We start from the raw sequence: 17,958 nt of genomic DNA on the forward strand, positions 1-17,958 counted from the left end.
TGCTGAGAGCTGGCAGACAGACACGAGGAGAAGCCTCTGTTTCTGTACAGGAGCAGTCTGACAGCCTTAAGCCCAGCCTGGGCATCCTAGAGATTTGGTGATGTTTGTGCTGTATGTCTACATGGTGTTCAGACTCTGCAGGTGTGAGAAACTTCCTGGTGGGCTTTAACAGAAGACTCATTGTCTGATATCTCTGGTGAATCTCCTAAAGGCCTTTTCAGATTGGTGGGAGACAGCGACTTGAACTCTGTGCGCGTGTTTGTGTGTGTGCACGTGCGTGTGATTTTGTGTGTATGTCTAAATCTTATTTCTCCAAAGAATCTGGCTGAAATGTTAATTGTCTTTCTGTTGTTAGATAGAAAATCTATCCTGGCAGAAGACTGACGTTCAAAAGTGTCCTAGGTGAGCAAGGGGCCAGTCAGACAAGGAACTGAGATCAACTTACCTGTCATAAGGAAGAAGAAAAGGCTTTTTGCTGCTGTCCAGATTCTCTGCCTTTCTGAACACAGTAAATCAGGATTTGGGGGGAGGGTCTTGTTTGCATTGTATATGAGGTGTAAAGATAGTATGCACACAGAAATGCTGTCCACAAAGAAATGCCTAGTGTGGGTCTTTTCCCAGACTAGCCCTCATGTACAGTTCAGTTTAACCACTGATTGCCTTGTTATTTTTTTATTAGGCTCTTTTGGAGGGAGAATCTCTAGTTACACACCAACATGCCTATCATGCATTTACCATTGGCAGACCGTAAACACGCTGATTTTGGAGTGTGGACTTGGCACCATGTTCTCTGTAAGGCCAGTGATGATGTCTGAATTAATCAAGGCAAGTCATTTTACAGCCTCTCCGAAGCAGTTTCAGCCAGGCTAGTTCTACCAAACAGACCTTAATTCGTGCCCTGCCCCAGTAGCGACCTCATGCTTTCGAGTTGACATTGCAATATCCAGCAACGAAAGGCTTTGAGTACAGGGTTAGGGTCATACCATCCTCTCCTGTGACACTTTGCAGTGGAGCACCAAAGGCTTTTTGTCTGTGCCTCTAGAAGGTGTGGACTGGTACCCGTCTTTTACCAATACCTCAGCTGCTGGCTAAACGAACTGCCTTTACGGGATTTCTTCCTGTTCTAGACTTCTGTTTTTAATTCGCAGCTTAACTGCAAAAACCCTTTCAGAAAACAAGTAATGGGCTTCTACAATTCCATTCCTGGGAGAGATTTTATAAATTTTAAGCAAAGAATAATGGTACTCGTCAAGCCCCTCATTTTACAGATGTGCCGACAGACCTCTTCTGAGGTCCGTGGCTAGAAAACTGCTCTCCACACCACTCAGTCTGCACCTGACTCAAGCTGTATTGTTGTACTAAGTTCCTTCCTCCTGTTAAGATGTGTAACGTTTCTGATTCCTTTAATAGATAAGAGACGAGAAAGTGTTTGTGATGTCAATGCCTACATTAGGGAAATAACCTATCTGGTAATGAGTCCACGGGGAAGGTAGATGACGCTGGAAGTATCTAATTCTGGCTTTTACCTTCCCCTCACAAACTAGAAGCTAATGCTCTAACTGTTTCTGCAAATTAAAATGGGTGTTCTTAGTAAAATGAAGTACTGGTAGACTAAGCTGATTTGACAGAAGTTTGATTGGAGGGGAAGGTGTGGAGCTGGATTCAAAACAAAAACCCCAAGCCCTTCTGAAGATCAATTAAAAAATATATATATATTTTACATGCTGTATGTATAACTTTGCATTCTTCCCCCTAGTTTTACTCTGATTTATAATGTACTAATTATATACCGTGACTCTGCAGCCTTAATTGAGGAAAAATACTGAAAAGTGCAGGCTGTCATGCAGCGTAGACACAAGCGGGGGAACGTAATTGTGACCAATGTCCAGTAGGCACGATATTTGGTTCAGCACTTGAACGTAGTGCAATAAAGTTCTTGCAGTAAAATGTCTCTTCCCTCTGGCTCTTAATGAATTTATTGCAGGTCATTAATGCTAAATGTTTTGCTTTGGTCTCATCTGTAAGGGCCTTTGGACAAGCTTGTCCGTGCCCTGTGTATCCCTAGGCGTCATTCAGTGCTGCGTGGTCTGAACTGGTCGGTGGCTCCGTAACTACTGGGAAACACTGGTCCACTTCTGAGAACAGAGCAATGCTGCAGACAACCACTTTCTTTCAAGTTACCTGTTTAAAAACATGAGAACGTGTAAATGTACCTTTAAAAAAATATTTTTATATATATATATATATATATGTAATAATTCCTGCTAGTGTTTCTGAGAACAGGCAGAGATTTGTTGCAAATCGTACTGTTGTGCCCTGGACAAGACTAGACACCGTGTCACCTGGCAGGGTTTGAATTGGGTTATTGTTCTGGGGTAACAATGAGCGAGTTTCTGGAGTCCTGGATCCCAGTCAGTTCCCCTCGTTGGTAGTGGAACGCCACCGAGCTGATGTGCATAATTTATTGAAGTGACACTAAGGTGCTATTTTCTGGGCTGCACAGATAACAATCTGATCAGCTTTGCTTTGCTGCCATGAAAGAAGTAATGTTACTTGCGAATTGGCATCGTGTTTCTAATATTTATCAGATTTTCCCACTAGTGTACTAGAACAAATTTTTGGTCCCTGTTGGCAGTGAGATAATAAACCACTTTGGCCATGAGGCTGAAAGCAGTGACTGCCAGCTTTCATCTCCTCTTTCTGTGAGGATGTCTTTGTGTAGCTTTGTCTTGTTTCTTAACGCCAAGTTCTTGGTTGAAGGTTTTTTACCCTTTTGCTTACTGTGCACAGAAGTAAAACAGTGTGTTTAACCTAAGGCTAGTCAGTAGGAAAAGAAATTCCATGCTTCACTGGAACTGAGCTATTCCTGTATGAGTTACTTATTTCTCTTGGTAGCTCTTTTCGCTCACATCTAGGCAACCTCAGATACTAATACTTCCTCTAACTGGGGGTAACTGCATCACGTGGGTGTTTATATGACTTCAGATGGTGCTTCTGGGGCAAGTAAGAATGAGCAGAGTGGGGTATCTGTGTTGGTCAAGAAACTGCAGGAGTCATGGTTACACGCTGTTACAGAAGCACAATGCTTTTAACTGAAGTTATGAATCATTTCCCTTAGTCTTACCACTTGCAAATCCATTCTGTGGATCTCAGGAGAGCAGTTAGGTCCGTGTTCCTTGGGGGAGAGAACAGCTTTGTGAGTAAAACAGATCTTGGAGTGTGCCAAGGGTGCTGTTAGACCTGCTGCTGCTGTAGAGGGGCAGTGGCACCGCTAGAAGACAACGTTCCTGTAGCTGCTAGAGGTGGTGGCAGCAATGGCTTTGGGTTGTGATGCTCCCTAACAAAGCCAGGGAGGCTGCTGGAGCCGAGGCACTTGGAGCACAGAGATATTTGTTGTTGGGCTCTGGTGAGTGGATTGCCCCAAAGGGACGAAATGATGCTTTCACAGGTGTAGCTGGAACACCTTTCATTTTCGACTGTCCAAGAGCTATACAGATGTTGTTTTCCATGGCAGTCCTGTGTTAAATATTCATATCCCTAGTTTGAAAACAAACAAAAAACCCACCCCAGAGGAGCTAAGGCCGAGGACCTTCCTTGTTCTCATTGCCTGCCTGGTCAGAATGAAATCACTGTCCCCAGTGAAGTGATGCGAGTGACCCTTAATGGCTCTTCATGCCTTGTACCTGGTCCAGGTCCTGCTCCTGCTGCTGGGCAGCAGAGCACACACCGGGGACGAGGCCGTCTCACAAAATTGCTCATTACCTGACCCCAGGGTGTTGGTGCAGATGCTGAAAGCTGCCTCCAGGCCACCCAGCACAGGAGCTCCACTTCTGGGCTCGGGCACTTTTTGTCCAAGCCTCGTTTCAGGGGTGTGCTCCCAGGTAACTTGAGCATCTGAGCGCTCTGTGACTGGAAAGGAGCTCACCTCCTGAGGAAACGGCCATGGGGGAGATTTAGAGGCTGCTAGAGAAGCTTTGTTTTGGCAGTGGCTGCTGGCAGGATAGCTAGAGTTTGAGGTGCCTCTGTCTGTGCCCTTTCTTACAGGGCTTAACTCTGTAGATGGAGACAAACGAGGGACACCGAGAGTCAACACCGGAGGAAAATCCCCGATCCAAGCCTGCGGATGAATTAGAAGAGCTCATGGGGGAAGAGGAAACAGGTAAGGGATTGCTTCTTCTCTGTCCTGTGAGGGAAACCAAACGCACTGAGTGATAACACGGCTCCTCTAGGGCTGCACGAGGAGTCAACGGAGGGGATGAATCTGGTCCAGGACGTTTTTTCTGTGGTTCCTGAAGCCACTCTGGTGGGAAGCAGGGTGGGAAGGCTGGCTGAATGCTGATGACCCGAGTCCTTTATTGAAGGGATTCTCTCCCTGACAAGCACCCTGAGGGGATGCGCACGCAGGGAGCTGGAGGATGCGATGTTGTGAAAGGCCCCCTGCCCCCGGCAAGGCAGGGGAGCTGGAGCTACTTCCATCTGCAGTGTTTAGCAGAGAATGGAGAGCACAGCACGATCCCCTGGCTGAAATCATACTCAGCAAGCCCTCGCGTTATCTTTGGCAAGGCCGTGCGTGCAGAGCTGCTGACCTTCCTGGGCTACTGTTTTGTTTCTGTTTCGTGTTGCCCTTGTTATCCGAAGGGCTGCGGGATCATTAGCTTGCTGGGTGGCACGGTCTTGCTGAGCTGGTTATTCCAACCCGCTGCACTCGGTGCTTCGGGGTGCCTTCTGCCGCAGCCGATTCTGCATGCAGCCCCAGCCTCGTGCTGCTTTGTTGGTGATTTACTGCCGTTTCGATTCCAAATTTCAATTTTAAGCACTAAAAGGGAGAGGACGTTCCTCCGTGGAATATAAACAGCGTTAGGACTGAAGTAAGAGATTTCCCTGGAGGAAAGGATGGCAGAACCCATCGGGCTGGAGGGAAACGTGCGTGCAGGTGCAGCAGGTTGTTGACTTGTGGTTCCCCGAGCTGCTCGGCCCCGCTGCCTGCAGGTTTTGGGGCTTTCTGTTCCTGCAGAAAGCTTCAGCCCCACCACTCAGCGTTTGACAGGGAGGGGAGCATCTGCTTTGCTGGGAGACCTGTCGCTGCTTCTGATCCGTGCTTTTTGTGTTGCCCGGGGGCTGTGAGGCACGCAGCGGGGCTCCTGCTGTCGGATCAGGTGCAGGGGGGATGAAATGCAGATCGGGCTCGGGGGCTGGTGCCCTGGAGGAGCAGCTGGGGTGTGTTGTACGTGGGGTACCTGCTGCGTTGGAGCAGCTCGGCCTGGTGCTTGCAGGACAGATCTCTCCCCTCTACCCTGAAAACAAGATGAACGGTAGCGAAATGGTGTCAGATCCGCAGGAAAAAGCTACAAAACGCCCAACTTTGTGATAATCACTGTGGCTCTTTGCAACTATTTCAGCTTTCACCACCCTTATCTGGTTGTGCTGCCTGGGACGGGGGCCTCGGCTCAGGGGCAGGCTTTTGGGGTGTCCCTTGTTGTGGGGCACTCATTCGTATTCGTGGTGTCTCTGCAGCCAGGATTCAAAGTCGGGCCTGATCTTGCGGCCGTGGAGAGGGGCAAGGGGAAAAAAAAAAAGATTCCATTAAAAAAAAAAAAATGTTGTCAAGGAAACTGCTTTCACAGTACCACTCCGCGCAGCCAATAAGGCACAAAGAGAAGTCTCCCCACAGCAGAGCTGTGTGCAGCACGGGGTAGGCTCCACAAACGTAATTGAGACAGCGGGAATTCGGTGCTAACTACAAAGCCGTGTTTTGATTACCGTGTGGACTCCATCCCAACCTACCCTAGTTATTCTTTGTACCTTCGCTAATGAGCCAGTCTTGCCTTCCTTTCTGTAAAACTAGCCAGAAATTCTAAATAGGAGAGGGGTCAGGAGGAAGGTGTCAGAAATTACAGCAGACCTGCTTTTGGTAGCAGTATTCCTCCTGCAAGGATAATTACTTAAAGCAAGACGGATGCTCTGCATTTCAGTTAACTCCTCTCCAGCCCGCGTTAAATCCATTACAGGATGCCTCGCGTGTGACATCCCTGTCTTTGTCCTTAATGATGACAGTAAATTTAAACACCCTAGGAGGGCTGCAGATAGCTGCCAAGGCTCAGAAAGCTGCCGCTGCTGCTGCTGCCACCGCTCTGACATCGCCCCACGGCTGAGGCCACCGGAGCTGCTTTGGGAGCACCGAGAGCGCTGGTGGCTCCCCCACGCTCTCAGCGGAGGTGAAAGCTGCGCTCACAAAGCTGATGTGACGCTGATAACCCGCGGTTGCTTCCTGGTTACTAGGTAATAGCCCTGTCCCAGGTGAATCCTTCGTGTCTGCAAAGGTGATTTATCACCCGGCTTTCCTGTTTGCGTTCTGCCGAGCCGAATCCAAGCCTGCCATTTATTTCGGGGCTTCGGCGAGGAAGCAAAGCCGGGTTGCCAAAGGGCAGCAGAATTAAACTGTTTGCCTTCGCTTGAAAATGGCTTTAAGTGAATTGTGGTGCTCACAGAATCGAGTCTTTCAGTGATAGCTGAGACAGGAGGCGGCTCTGGGCAGCTGTAGTGCGAGCAGCACGGGCTGTTTCCTACCCCACGTCCGTGTAATAACTGCCAGAGCCCCCCGGTGCCTCTCAGCTCAGACCAGCATTAAGCTCTTGCAGGACTGAAGTCCAGGACAGCTCTGTGTTTCTGCCAGCACTTCCCTCGACCCATCTCTGCTGGGATGCTGCCCTGAGCTCAGCTCCCCGCAGCAGCCCCGGTGCCCACCTCCCATCAGTCCTGCCCCTGGCTGCTGCAGTGCCCGGGGGGCGAGGAGGAAGCTTTGCTGTCAGCCCAGGCTGTTGGCACTCCTAAACAAAGCAGCTCACCAAGCAGGGCCTGCGGGGCTGGGGGATGAAATGCCATCTTTCCCCCGGCTCTCATGTTTATGTATATACGCCGCACACGCTCCTATTATTCCACCTGTTTGATGATAATGGGTGTTGGGGATGGAGCAGCTGCTAAAGTGGCACACGGGGCGGATCAAACCAGCAGGTGACATTTTTCACTGGGTTTATCTTTGCGAACAAGCTGGGCCTGCAATAAACTGGCTGCTCCTTCATTTACCGGAGGACAAAGCTGCCATTATTCAGGGGCAGAAGAAAGCGAAACCCCAGGAGATGAGCCGAGTGCGTGCGTGATATCCCTGGCTGGCTGTGTGCAGGCATTAATGCAAGAACTCAAGGTCAAAGGCTACCCTGCTCGGAGAGGCAGAGGCAGAAGGGGCCTCCAGAAAGAAGAATGGTTTATTTCTTTATCTCATGGAGTCATGTATCAATTATCCATGGCGTCTGAGAGCCGAGGAAGGGAATAGATTTTCTGCTCTTTCAGAGTTCTTTTGCATGTGCCGTTCGTTTTCTGGGCAGCGGCTTCAAACTGTGCATGGCTCCGAGGCAGGAGTCTGAAAGCAGAGGCACGATGTAGCCTGCGAGAGGGGAAAACCCGACGGGCAGCAGCTTTCCTCTTGGTCTCAGATGGTCCTTCTGTCTTTCATGAGGCAAATTGTGCTGATAATGTGAATTAGGGAAATGTGCTGTGCACGGTTCTGGAGGGATTGCGGAGAAAACGAAGAAGAAATTGCCGGTCCTGTGTGACAGAATGGTGGCAGGGCTCAAAAATCAGCCCAGCTCCAAGCTGGGAGCTCGGAAAACCAATTTCCTTCAACTTTTATGATCTAAAAACCCAAAAGCAAACCTGCTCATCCTCTCCGCAGCGCCGTGCTGTGCCGTGACCAGCTGTCAGCCTCCTGACACCGAGCTGCTGCCCGGCTGCCTCGGAGCTCCCGGGGTTTGCAGCCTGCAGAGCGCGGCTGTCCCGAGCTGGGGGGGCTCAGGGCTTGCAGAGAGGATGCTCCTGCACCTCCCTTTGGATAAATCCGGGTGAGACCTTGCTCAGCACCATCCAGCAAACCAGCACCGTGGCCAAATCCCTTCCCAGCAGGAGGGTGTAGCTGCAGGGGCTCTGCTTGCTCAGAGAGGTCGGGGGCAGCTCCCCCCAAGCAGCAGCGCTCGCTGGTTCAGAAACCTGGGGGCTGGAGAAATCCTGCCCCGACCAGGGGGGGCTCCAAGGGGTACCTGGCAATTCCCGTGGTCCTGACTGTTCCCCCCTTCAGGCCGAGTGAAGTCAGCTCCTCGTTTTGGGGAGAAAACACGTTCTGTTGTCTGCTGGCCTCCGCGATGAGCTGATCAGAGGAAGCAGTGGCTGCAGCATGAAAGCGCTGCCTCTCAGCCAGACAGCGAGTGGGTTTGTTTTACCGTCTCTGCCATCCGCGGGCGTGCTGCCTGCCTCGGCAGATCAAGGCACCAGAAAGCACTCCAGCAGCTTTCCCCCTGCCTCCGAGCACCCTCTCCTGCTCCATCCAGCTCGGAGCTCTGCAAATGCCATTTGGGGAGCTGCCCCTGCCCTGCCGAGCACCAGCACCTGGGGAGTGGGCACAGGGTGGGTGCAGAGCTGCTCGTGCCTTTCACCTGGTGCTTCCTTCTCCTTCCTGGCCTCGGCACCAGCCCCATTTTGGAAAGGAAGCCAAATGGGAATGGCTCGGGTCTGGGTGAGGACGGGCAGCCCCCAGGGGGCAGCGACTGCGGCATCCCAGTGCTGCAGGAGGGAGCTGGGCACCTTCCTGCGATGCTGGGGGAGCCGTGGTGCCTGGGGGTGGCCTGGGGGTGGCCGTGGGGCTCTTCTGGCAGCAGGGTGGTAACAGCGAGCTGCGAGGAAGAGGGAGGAATATCTCGGCCTTCCTCCAGCAGCTTTAGCTGTCTGCGCCGGCTGCTGCTGCCCACCGAGGCCCCACCTTTGGTTTTCTGGTTTCCTGCAAAACACAGGAGCTCGGTCGGGTCGTCCTGCTGCCAGTCCGAGCTTTGATGTGGGACCTGTGGCTGCCCCTCCTCGTGCTTCAAAAGGACACAAGTCGCTGCCCTCAGCGCTTCCCAAAGCCTGGATGCCTGACCTGTTTCTCAGGACACTGCTCTGTGTGCGCCACCTCCACCTCCTGTGCTGCTCCCGACCTTCCTCTTCCCCCAGATTTTTCTCTTGACTCCTTAGGAGGCATTGCCTGGCCCTGCCTGCCCTGTGCTTTGTAACTGGGGGAGTTTGCAGCCCCGAGAGGTGCCCCTGCTTTGTGCTGGGCATGTTCTTAGGGTGAGCAAATGCTCCCTGTGCCTCCATCCCACATCCTGAGAGCTGTCTGCAGCTCCCGCTGCGGTGCCCTTGCCGCCTGCCTGCTGGGGCTGTCCTTCATCCAGTTAGCAATTTTTGACGAGGAGGATAAATGTGGCCTCTTAGAGCTCAGCCTCATATTGGAAATGCAATAACACAGAAAGCGATTGCAGCTTGAGCCTGTCTTTCAGGGCTGCTGGCTGCAGCGGGGAGCGTCCCTAATGGATGGAGCTCTGCCGCCCCGCAGCACCGATACCTGATCAATACGGGGTGGAAAGGGAGCAGCCTTTCAATCTGCACCTCCTCGGGACCTCCCACGCCAAGGGCAAGGAATGGATTTGCAGCCTCGTGGTTTCCCAGCCGGCGCTTGGCAGGGGGCTCGGCGCACGGGGCTCTGCGAGCGCTGCCTCTGAATCCAGCCCAGCGCCGCCCTTCCATCATCGTGTCCTCGCGCCACGCTTCATAAAACCTGGATTATAAACTGCGGTCTCCTCCCGTTCGCCGCGTAGCCGAGGCAGAAGACGGATGAGAATGGCTGTCAGAGCTGAAGGCGGAGGGAATTTCTCCTGCTCACGTGGAAGCCGGCGCTGCCTCTCCAGTGAGAAGGGGTCATAAAACACCAGGGGTGTCTGTAACACGGGCTCCACGTTTGGTGTGAGACAAAGGAGGGATTTTAGCTGGCTGCCTCGGCAGGAAACGATTCGTATTCCCTTGACAAGGGGGTTTCAAGGGCAAACACCGACGCCGAGGACAGCGACCTCCTAAATCTTTGCTGTAACATCTCCAACACGTGCACCCCTCTGCGCCCATGGGGCTCCACATCCCGCTCCGATGGCACCCATGGGCCCTTCCCCGTGTGGTGAGATCCTTGCGGGGTGCCCCCCTGGATGCTGCTGCAGCTGGAGGCGAGGTTTGGAGGTCTCCCTCTCATTTTGCCGGGCCGCTGACTTCTCCGGGCCTCCATCTCTGTAAATCTCCCCTGGCGAGCCGCGGGAGCCGTGCCGCGGATCAGAGGTGCGTGAGCTTGGCTGCCTTTGTTGCCCTAGGACTCGGAGTGCAATTAGGAGTGCAATCCATCCCCCGTCGGCCAGGTGACACCGCACGCAGCCTGTCTGAACGCCGTGGCTCTGTTCTGTGCTTACCAGCAGCACGGCCACTGCTCCCAGTTCAGCTGCTGCCAGCCTCGCGCAGCCTCGCTGCGGTCCCGGGGGGCCAGGACACGTTTGTCACCGTGCTGAGCGTGACAGCCAGACCCTCCGGGGTCTCCGGGTGTCCCTTAGCGGGATGCTTTTGCTCAGAGGAGTGAGGTGGATGGAGGGGTGGCAGAGCCCAGAACCCAGACACAACTTTCCTGCTCCGTTGTGTCCCCAGATGGCGTTGAGCGGAGAGGTTTGGGGGCTCAGACACCTTCGGTTTTAACGGTGGATTTGTCTTCAGTGTTCAGCTGAGTTGTTGCCATCTGGTTGAGCCCCAGCCTCGCCTTGCCAAGAGCAACCAGCACGTTCCCCTTGCGTCGTGCTCTGCAATGCCCCTGGGATTTATCCTGGCAGTGCTTGGGCACGATCTGAGCCCCAAGGGGGCCGGAGGTGAGGGCGCACAGCTGCCAGGAGCTTGGGCCCCGGTGGGCTCCTCCACAAAAACCCCACGGGGGTGAAACCTGAGGTTTCTATTAGGCTCTGTGTGGTTTTCCAGGAAGGGCTCTGCCCGAGCGTGCGCCAAGGCAGCAGTAAAAGGGGACTTTCACCTCTGGAGCTGGTCCTGAGGCTGGAGAGCCCGGCTGGCTGCACCGTGCGCGGGGTGCCCTGCGGCTCCTGGGAGCCTCAGCTCTGGGTGAGGGAGGCCCCGTTTCTGTGCTCCTGTTTCCCTACTGACTCCTCAAATCCTGCTGCAAAACTCCGGGGCGTTCCTCAAGTCACACTGCGTTCAGAGGACGTGCTGGAGGGGCCGTCAGGCTGCAGGAGCAGTGGGAACACGTTCTGGAGAGCTTTGGAAGCGAGGGGAGCTGGCCTGCGTGGAAAGGGTCCCTGGCACCGCCACGCAGAGCTTAAAAAAGAAAAAAAAAAAAAAAAAAAAAGAAATCTGCAATTTGTTTAGCTGTTTCCTACCCAGTTTTCTCACATTCCTAGAGCTGACTCACAAACCTGCTGCTCTGCATTTCTGCTGTGCAGCCGGAGGGCCCGGCTCACGTGGTGCTGGGCGTTCGTGGCTCTGCACGGGAGCGCTCGCCAGCAAGTGCTGTGCACCTTGCAGGATTGATCCCAGGGACCCCTGTGTCTGTAGGAGAGTTTGCTTTTATTTTTTTTTACCCAGAGACAGCTGATTGCCTTTTAATTAACAACAGCCAGCGTGTTTGGTGAGCGTTTGGGAAGTGTCCAGACAAGCTTTGTTCCAGGATGCTGCTCTCTGCGGCTTACCCGGGGCTCGGGCGAGTTGTTAATGGGGATTCAGACACTGCCCTGCCTCCGTGTGCGCCGCGCTCCCTCGGCAGCAGCAGCAAATTTCGCTTTGAAAGTTGGCCTGGATCATCTCTAAATACAGCGGGAGCTCCGGCGGGGTCAGAAACAAATCCGTGACATTTCGCATCAGCGGGGAGAAAACAAAATTTCATCCAAGGTTTTTATTCAATAGAGGAAGCGATGATAAACCTCCCCCCTCCCGTTGCTGTGGCAACCCGCAGCCGTGCCGGGATGCAGGGATGGATGCGGAGCGGTGCTGCGAGGAGGAGCTGGGGACCTGTGGGTGAATTTTGGGGCTGGCTCAGCCCGGGGAAGGGCAGGTGGAGGGGCTGGGGTTAGGCTTTGGCACGGCGGAGCTGGGTGCTGTAGGGTGAGCTCATCCCGTGGTGGCTGAGCAGCTCTTTTCCCGTGTAGTGGCCGTCTCCAAGTGTTTCCCATCCTGGAGGGGAAAACCCTCGTGTCCTGCTCTGCTGCCTCCTGCCTTGGCGCAGTGACCAGCGGGGTCTGTGGGCTGCTCTGAGCCCCAGCTCCCAGCTGAATATTTGGGATCTAGGAGTTAGAGACCTGCCGACAGGCTGTGAGGTTAAAAATTCAGCTTATAACCTCTTTGCCCACCCTGTCCGGGGTAGAAGAGGGTCCTTTGGTGCATCGCTCGCGTGCTGTGGATCAGCGACGTTGCTTTCTGGTGCTTGCTGCCTTTTGTTTTATTCCCCTGGGCTCTCCCTAGGAGAGCTGGATTTGGGAACGGGGACCCCGAGGCGCTGCCCGTGCCCATCACTGCCTGCTGGGGCGCTTCGTGTCGGCACACCACGCACAGGAGGGGCACAGGATGAGGTCTCTGCGGGCTTTGGGACAGAAAACACAAGCTGCAAGTGGAGTGGGCTGAATTCCTGCCTTGCAGGTGGAAGCTGTAGATCCCCCATCTCCCAGGGGCGCGCCGATGGAAGCGGCAGAATTTCTCGGTCATTATTTCATAGCCTGCGGGCCTCCTTGTGACAGCGATCGTCCCCGTGCCGCCGTCCTTGGTGGTCACCTGCTAGGGGAGAGGAAAATCTCTGCGCTCCCCGGGGCGCGCCGGGGAAGGCTTTGCGGAGCGGCTGCTTCGTCTCCTGCAGAGGCAGGCGCTGTCGGTTAGCCAGAGTCAGGAGGGAGAGCAGATGGTGACCTGTTTTTGCCAGTGAGTGAAAGAATGAGGCTGGGAAGGCACCGTGGAAGCGAGGGCACGGGGAAGAGGCAGTGCCACAGGTAATCGAGGCTTCATTTGAGCCGGCCCCGGCGCGAGGCGTGAGCCTTGTCCCATGCCTGGGGAGGGAGATGAGCCTGTTACAAGGTGAGGGCTGCAAACACAGGGCTCTGTGGTCCTTGATTTTCACCTGTGATGTTACCTTCTGGCTCTAAAAGATGTGTGTGGTAGGATGGGAAGAACTTGTCCACGACGTCTGCCCCGACAGACCCCCGGTGACGCCGCAGCCTCCTCCAGCAGGGGTTTGCTGCGAGCAGGAGGGACGAGGGGATTTTTTCCCCTTTTGTTTTCCTGCCTGCTGCTAACTATTGTGGGATGATTCACTGTTATGCATACAAACATATGCTTCTTCTCGGAGCCTCGCCAATTTCTTGGCTTCAGCAGCTTCTTCTGGGAGTTGGGCCACGCTCGGTTCGTGTAGAGCGAACAAGCGCTGTTAATGCCCTGTCGCCTTGGGGGGGTTCTGCTGCGGGGGAATTGAGGGCTGGAGCTTGGTCCCTGCTCAGCATTCATCTCCTGCCTTGAAGACAGCTTCATCAGCGGCGCTTTCTGCTCCTGCAGAAGGTGCCCGAGGCAGAGCCAGTTGCCCCTAGCAGGAGGATTCACGAATCACCTGAGATCCGGGGCCGCGAGGCGCTGGCTGAGTTACCATGGTGAAGGATTTGCTGGGGTTTGAAGCACTTGGAGGACTCGGTGGCTTGCGGTGAGATGATCCGCGGCGGAGAGAAGCGGAGGGGAGAGGGAAAGGCACCGGTCCCTTCCCAGAGGGGATTAGGAACTAATGGAGAAGGGATTTGGAGGGCTGATAAAAGAACCCTGTGCCTCGTGATGGTTCATCCGAGTCTGCCCGAGGCCCCAGGTAGATCAGAAGGTTTCCAGGTGCTGGTTCCTGGGTGAGAAGGGCGATCCCGATGCCACCAGGGGCAAAAATAAAGCAGCAGAGGGGCAGCTTCCCCACGCCGCTGTGGTCCAGCAGCCAGGGAGCCCCGTGGAAAGCCCAGCTCTGCAGGAACCGGCCCGGCGAGGGGATGCGGTGTGCCCGGCGGGGTTTTGGGAGGTGTGAGGAGGATGGAGAGATGGTTTCCAGGCCTGGAGAAGCAGCAGAAGAGGCTGCAATGGTCCAACATGAAGTGTGGCTGCACGGGGAGATGCGATGAGCAAGAGGCTGAGGAGCGGGGCCGTAATTAGGGCAGGGGATCCGGGCCGGCGAGTGAGTCACTCGGAGATTAGGCAAATCTCCGCAGGATGATGATTATTACAAGGGAAAATCCTGCAGATGTTCGCTCGCAACAGCTTGAGAAGTCACCTTGAAAGGGGAACTTTGCCAGGGCGCTGACCTTAGGAGGATGCCTCTCAGTGCAGGGGGGGGTTTGGGTGCCGGACCGTGGCAGGTTGAGGCTGTCTGGAGGTGGGAAGCAGCGACCGAAAGCCCCAGAAACTTGCGTGGGGCTGGGCTTTGGTGCTGCTGGATGCAGGCGGAGGCGTCCTGCAGATTTCCCTGGGTCCCTTTAGGTTTCCATCCCGTATTTTTCTCTCTCGTTACCATCTGCTGCGACGCGGGGCCGGGCTGGCAGCGACGTTTTTGGAGCCCTTCCCCCTGTAAAAGGCTCAAAGCTCTGTGAGTCCACCCCGTGCTCGGCAGCTGGCCCAGCACAGCACCCAGCTGGGCGACCTCCTCCAGATGCGGGGTGGATCCGGGCAGCCCTGGCCATCCTCTGCCAGCTGCCTCGGCTCCTGCTGCTCCCTGCAATCTGCTGCAGCCGCCTGCTCCGAGCCTCCCCAGGAGGAAATTCCCCCCTGGGGCTCCCCTTTAACTGTGCAGGATGGCACCAGCAGCAGCAGCAGCCAGCGAGGCAGGAGGCGATGCAGCCCCAGGGACCCAAAACACTGCTCTGGGGGTCTCGGGGTCACCTCGTACATCCCTGGGGTGGCTGCAGTAACCCCGAGCAGGGCGATTCCTTCTCCTTGGGTCCCTGGCTGTTGAAATATTAACTTTCGGAGCATGAAATGGTTGCTAATTAGGCAGCAGTGCTTGGGCACGCAGCCGCGCGAGGCCGTAGCTCCAGGACGTGAGAAGTGCCCTTCCTGGTGGGTTTTTCTTTTTTTTTGGCAAACCGTTGGCCTCATCGGTTGCTTTTGATGCACGGGCGCAGGGAAGAGGGGGGTAATTGGATTATGACAATCCTTGTGGTCTGCGCAGGAGGGTTGTGCTGTGATGGATTGCTTGGATCTACCTTGGAAGAGCGCCGCAGTTGGGGCCACTGCTGTTTAACCCCTCTCTTCTTCCACGCTGTGGATTAACCTGGCTTAGCCCGCTGCAGGCAGGGGAACGAGGACGTGGTGGCCCCATAACAGCCTCCTGCTCGCTCCCAGCCCTCTGCCGTTTGGGCTGATGGGGTTTTGCTGGACAAATCCCTCAACAGCATCCCGAGGGCTTTGCTGCTGCTGCCTGGGAGGTGGAGGGGGGATTTCTCTGCTGGCTGGTGCCTCAGCCAGGCTCTGAGATGAAGCTGCAGCCTCGCTGTTTGTCACCAGTGATAAAGATCCGGCGAGCCGAGTGGTTTCAGCGCCGCTGCCCTGCCCTCGTCCTCTGCTTTCTGCTAGGGAAATGCACAGAAAGCACAGAAATCCAGCTCTAAAGAGCCCAGGATTCCACCAGCCACGACATCTGCATCAGCTCAGACGCTTTCTGGTGCAGCAGGCAGGGCAGAGCAGGGTGGCCGTATTTATTTAGGCTGTGGGAGTCCCACAGGGGTCCCACACATCCCCTAGCCAGTGGCTGGGTGACCTATGCTTTATTTAATCACACCCCCTAATTCCCCAGGTGGTGGATGAGCACTGGTCCTGTCCTCAGGTGCTGTGCCACGAGGCTGCCCCTGACCCCAAGCACTCCCCCTCCTGCATTTTACCCTTTGAAGTGTAATTGGGGCACCCTGAGGTGCTGGGGGAACCCCTCCACGTCGCCGTGCAGCCCCAGCAGCTAAACCCGCCTCGTGCCTCTGGCCGCTCTTACGCAACGCGAGGTTTCCCTGCGCCTGGAATTCTCCTCCAACAGCCTCACAATTTAGCAGAGTGATGATTTTGTTGTTTTTTTTTTCTTCCTATGCCTTTCCCCAAGCTGTCGTCATCCCGGGAGAGCCAGCTTTGAAGGCAGCGTCGAGGTAACCGCGGGTCGGCCGCTCGTTAGGCGCAGCGCTCCGCTGGGGCCGAGAGCGTGAGCCAGGATGAGGCACGAAGCGTTAATTCCTGACCCTGCCAGCTCGCTAAAAACAACAAGCACGGCCTGGGTAGCCAGGTGAGGCTCTCGTTCCTCCTGTTTACAGCAATGCCCTCATTAAACGGCCCCCTCGTGCGCCACGGAGCCTTTGTGCCGCTAATGAGAGGGCGGCGTGGTTTGCGTGGGAGCTGCCCGGCTGCTCCCCCTGTGCCGGGAAGGATTTCAGGCCAAAAATGATTTTCTGCTGCCGGCCACATCGATGTGGGGGGATAAAAAAGGTTTGGGGGAGGTGGAGGGAGATTTTTAATTGGATGCTCGCGCTCAGAAATGTCTCTGGTAACAGATCTGAAGAGCGCTCTGGCCCCGTGCTCCCGCTCAGAGGATGTTTGGTGCTCAGAGGATGTTTGGAGCTCAGAGGACGTTCGTTTTCCTCTCGTTACTGGGAAGAGGAGCTGAGGTCGTGGGGTTTGCCTTTTGTTGGAGCACGGTGAGGGCGTGCAGAGGAGGTGTCCTCAAAGGCAGCAGCAGTGCCCGGCCGTAGCTGCAGCTTTCTGCAGAACAAAGTCGTGTCGAGTCGCGCGCTCGGCGAGGGAAGGTGCAGGGAGGCAGAGCAGCTTACGGGTGATAATCGTGGGGACCGTGCTGGTGGCTGGCATGAAAGCTGTGTGATTGCTGAGCAGAGCCTCGCAGGCAGCCAGCAGCCTGGTGGGGCCTGGAGAACAAGTCCTACGAGGAGCGGCTGAGGGAGCTGGGCTTGTTCAGCCTGGAGAAGAGGAGGCTCAGGGGTGACCTTATCGCTCTTTTTAGGTACCTCAAGGGAGGCTGTAGCGAGGTGGGGGTTGGTCTGTTCTCCCACGTGCCTGGTGACAGGACGAGGGGGAATGGGCTTAAGTTGAGCCAGGGGAGTTTTAGGTTAGATGTTAGGAAGAACTTCTTTACAGAAAGGGTTGTGAGGCATTGGAACAGGCTGCCCAGGGAAGTGGTGGAGTCACCATCCCTGGAAGTCTTCAAAAGACGTTTAGATGTAGAGCTTAGGGATATGGTTTAGTGGAGGGCTGTTAGCGTTAGGTTGGACTCGATGACCTTGAGGTCTCTTCCAACCTAGAAAATTCTGTGATTGTTGTTCTGTGATGGCTGTGCTGCAGGAGAGCCGCTCCGAGCGAGCTCCTGGGCATCAGCCGGCTCCAGGAGGGTTTTGCTGTACCTGGAGCTCTTCCAGAGCCTCTGCTCGCCTCTCCCAAGGGGCTCAGCAACCTTTGGGCTCCGTCTGTGCCACCCCAGAGGTGGCACGTGGTGGGATAGGAGCCTTGCTCTGTCCCCAGCCCTGAATGGGAGCAGGATAACGGGGAGCCCCTCGTGGGGACCCTGGTGGGACCTCGTGGGCTGGGTGAGGTCTGGCTGCTGTGGACCTGCCTCCTTTGGTCTCACCCCCCTCACTCTGCCCCACGTTGAGCTGGGACCTCAGCCGGGCTTTGCTCCGAAGGCTTTTGGTGATGTTCCCCCCGGGGAGCTGCACGAGGGGCTCCTCCCTCGCCCCTCCTGCTCAGAGGGGCTGTAAAAAGGCTCCCGGCAGCCAGGTTGTGAACGTTTCACTTCCAAGCGTTTGTTTCTGCTCCGAGAAATGCCAAGCATGTGCCCCAGCCCGCGGGAAGGCCACTTAATAAATGTTAGAAGTAAATAATAGAGATTAATAGCAATAACAGTTTCGGTATCACGTCGCAAACACAGGCCTTGAGTAAATCCGAAGGTTAACAAACAAATAACAGCGATAATCTTGGGTGGTTTTTGCTCCCTGGGCTTTAAAGGCAGGCTTTGAAGAGGTTCTCTGGAGCTGGCTTTGCCGTGTGGGCGCAGCCAGGAGGCTCCTGCTC

The 17,958-nt window shown here is 55.1% G+C and overlaps 1 protein-coding gene across 8 annotated transcripts in view; it reads left to right on the forward strand.

Moving 5' to 3' along the window:
• The first annotated feature begins 30 nt into the window (after positions 1-30).
• ADGRB2 (adhesion G protein-coupled receptor B2) overlaps positions 31-17,958 on the forward strand; it is an 88,854-nt gene continuing 70,926 nt past the window's right edge. For 6 of the 8 annotated variants that reach the window (XM_084497097.1, XM_084497104.1, XM_084497106.1 and 3 more), the window contains exons 1-3: positions 31-825; positions 4,045-4,159; positions 15,989-16,165. The gene's annotated coding sequence lies outside the window, so the exon portion shown is untranslated. The remainder of the gene's footprint in view (positions 826-4,044; positions 4,160-15,988; positions 16,166-17,958) is intronic. The other 2 variants (XM_084497102.1, XM_084497101.1) reach the window with 2 other exon arrangements.

The sequence above is a fragment of the Aythya ferina genome (genome assembly GCF_964211825.1).
Source record: "Aythya ferina genome assembly, chromosome: 24".
Classification (NCBI taxonomy): Eukaryota; Metazoa; Chordata; class Aves; order Anseriformes; family Anatidae; genus Aythya; species Aythya ferina.